This window comes from Limulus polyphemus, unplaced genomic scaffold (genome assembly GCF_000517525.1).
Source record: "Limulus polyphemus unplaced genomic scaffold, Limulus_polyphemus-2.1.2 Scaffold3592, whole genome shotgun sequence".
Taxonomy (NCBI): Eukaryota; Metazoa; Arthropoda; class Merostomata; order Xiphosura; family Limulidae; genus Limulus; species Limulus polyphemus.
Genome location: NW_013669202.1, coordinates 21,861 through 25,421, shown reverse-complemented (window position 1 = coordinate 25,421; position 3,561 = coordinate 21,861).

Below are 3,561 nucleotides of genomic sequence, written 5' to 3'. Positions count from 1 at the left end.
AGATAGATATAGAGAGAGATGATTGAGTCAAGCAAACAGTAGGCACCGTAGTAAAGTGTGTTAATCACTGTAAATTATAGCGTGTGTTTATAAAAGTAGTTAAGTTTAAAGTGACGGCGGAAATTCTGTGTACTAGAAAGTTGTATCAAGAAAGAATAAACTAGTTTTAATTAAGAATGGACTTGTATCGCTGAAATTCCTCAGAAAGAATTTATACCGGAAATTAACAAACGAGCAGATATGCAACAATATGTTAATACAATAATTATTTGGAAAGGTTTTCCGAAGCAAAATAAATAAGCATTTGCCGTCATATGATGGGCATTCAACTAGTTATTACATAATCTAGTGTATAGTCTGTCAAAAATGGTACTACCACCCCACCTCATAGTATACCTTTACCTCACATTTCACAGCTAACTGAAATACACACATTTTGCGAAATCAATTTTTACCAACAAAGAGACAGAAAAGTGCAATGGAGGCAGTCAAAAGTCGGTAAATTCCTTTGAGAGCCAATCAAAATTAAAATAATTCATGAAATAAATTTGTGGCGTTTTCATGGAATAATTTTTGGTACAAATCAGTTTGATTAACAATTTCTAATATATAGAAAAGCAAGTGCGTTTTGATAATACTAGTTCCAACAATGGCTTTTATGTTGTGACTCTTAGCAACAAAAGTATCTAAATATACTTAAATATAATAGTACTGTCTGTTGTATGTCCATGTAACTACTTAATTCGCCTCCAAATTTGGTATGAAGGTGCATTGGGTCCATGGGGAGATACATACAAATTTTCAGTTGTGCAGTTTTTATGGGCGTTTTTATAATTACATATAAGAGAAGCAACTTTTCATGTCCTAAGATAACCTTTCATTTATCATGAATTTACATAACTTCCATCCAGGGGACGGTTACTCCAGCTAGTAACGTAATATTGTTGTTAGTCTATGTACTGAAAGTATAAAATGAAATATATAGGCAACAAAACTGTAAAAACATTTGTTTATTTCTTAATTTAGAGTCTCCATTCATTAAAAAGGTTTGTTTTTATTTAAAAGTTGGTCATATAATATAAAATAGTGTTACGCCTCCAGTCGTTAGTTGATTTTCCGTAAATTCGTTCCGACGGAACTTTAGCGACACAAGTCCTTTCTTAAATAAAACTGGTTTATTCTTTCCGAATACAACTTTACGATACACTCAACTTCAACAGTCGCGTTATAACAAACTATGATTCACGTCTCACGAGCTCGACTTCAACAATACGTCTCTCTCTCTGACTGCAGTTCAATTACTCATTACCTACACTGTTCCGTCACGTTGTGACCATCCTATATATACCAGACTACCCCAATCTAGTAAATGCTAGGGAATTCACGAAGGATCAGGATATTTCTAGAAAACTTAGCGTGGCACTAGTCACGTGACCTCGCTGACGCAACAATAGCTTAATTCGCTCTTGGATCGTAGTATGACTCACGCAAACAGCCGTTTTCAGAGCTAACATGCCTAAACTTTTATTTTTATTTTTGCAGAACGCAACTACCTGACCCAAGATGCCTGGTACCTACTATCGTCACTCGGTCTCAGGGCAAACCCCTGACCATTAAGAACAGGTACGCCATGCTTTGGAATGTGAAGAGCTCTGCACTTCGAATAGTGACCGGGGCTTCACCATCGCCACGTCATCCTCGAGTTCTTGTGGTGACTCCACGTTGCACGTGAGTTCTTCATTCAAGCCTAATACCCAACACCAACCAAGATCAGGAATTCCCCACCACACGACGAAAACCCACCACACTGGACCAAGCCAAGCTTGTGTAACTAAACCACCACCAACAGTCATAGTTGAGGGAATCCCTACCAGTTTTTGCCAACCAGATATCACAAGAGAAATTAATTGTTTATTTCCAGGTATTCAGTTTTCGAACATACACCGCCTATCAATGGTGTATGCATTAAGTGTAAAGATCCTCGAGGCTATGCAACCATCCTAAGGACCTGGCCTGACACAGTGTTCCAGAGAGCCAAAATTTCCACTCATGCTGCTAGCAAGTCTCTACCAACAAAGCCGTACCTCATCAAAAACGTGCAAATGGACATTGAGCCAGCAGAGATCAAAGAAGAGCTTATATCCCAAGACAATCAACACCACCCATGTCGAGAGGATAATATATACAAAGCAAGCTATCCCAATAATAAGATTTTTCCTTGCAGATTCCAAGAAACCTGATAACCAACGGGGTACACTTATGGTACCAGCACCATGTTGTTGAAGCTGCCTGCATCCCTTTGACCAGAACCTTACTGTGTTTCAACTGCCAGAGGATTGGCCATACCTGCTCTGCCTGCACTGCAGCCACCCACTGTATTCCATGTGGACAACTACATGCTGTCTCCAATTGCTCAAATGACTGCTAAGCTACAAACTGTGCTAACTCCAAAGGACCCCATGCTGCCTCCTACAGAAGATGTCAAACGTATAAGCAAGTCACTGAAAGGAAAAGGAAGGTAAGTGATCCTTCTCCCCCAACAGGTACCTCTCAACAAAACAACACGTAGGGAGCAACCCAACTGAAACCAAGACTGAACCAACTTCCTTCAAGTAATAGACCACCTGCTGCACAGACTAAAACCTATTCCAAGACAATAAAGCCAACACACCTGCATCGCCACCAACATCCAGGAATTCGTGTCAACATTAACAATGTTTATCATGGACATCATGCTGATTTGTCACTCAGCCAATCCTAATGGCATTCCTGTTTTAGCAACGTAGGTCGGCATTGCAGCATCTTACTGCTTCGAAATGGACACTTTTGACCCCATTCTTCTGACACAATTCATTAAATGTAGAAAAGCCAGCATTCATCTAGACAGGTTAACTTCTTCCATTATGAGATATTCATAAGAACATGTAATGGTTTTTTTAATGCATGTCAATATGCAGGGAGGTCTACAACAAAAAAAATACAACTTACTTCAATTAGCTAATTCAATTAAAGTGGGCATTATAAGCATTAACAAAACTCTGTTAAATGAAAAGACACTAAAATTTTCCACTTTAGGACAGTTCACAAACATGCAGCCCCAGGCAAAAGAGGCATAGCTCTTCTCATTAAGGAACAACTTAATGTTACATTTCCAGATGTCAACACACCTTGTGTGAATGAAAACATTTTATGCCACTTACACTGCTCAAACAATAATACCATAGCCATCTTAGCATTATATATATATATATATATATGCAACAAACACCCCTGACATAAACTATATATAAACAGTTATTAATAATCACCCTTCAACAGTCATAATTGGCGATTTGAATTCTAAACACACCGACTTCAACTGCCAAAACACCAATAGCCACGGCCGTACCACTATACAACTCCTCCAAGATAATGACTACAGTACCATTAATATGTTTCACACTCACAAAAAAGAAACTTATCATTCTATAGGTATTTGAAGAACTTGTAGCATTTTGCCACAATTTAATTCTTCGTATTGTTAGCCGACATTGGGTAGCTTGTACATAATTGAATAAATAG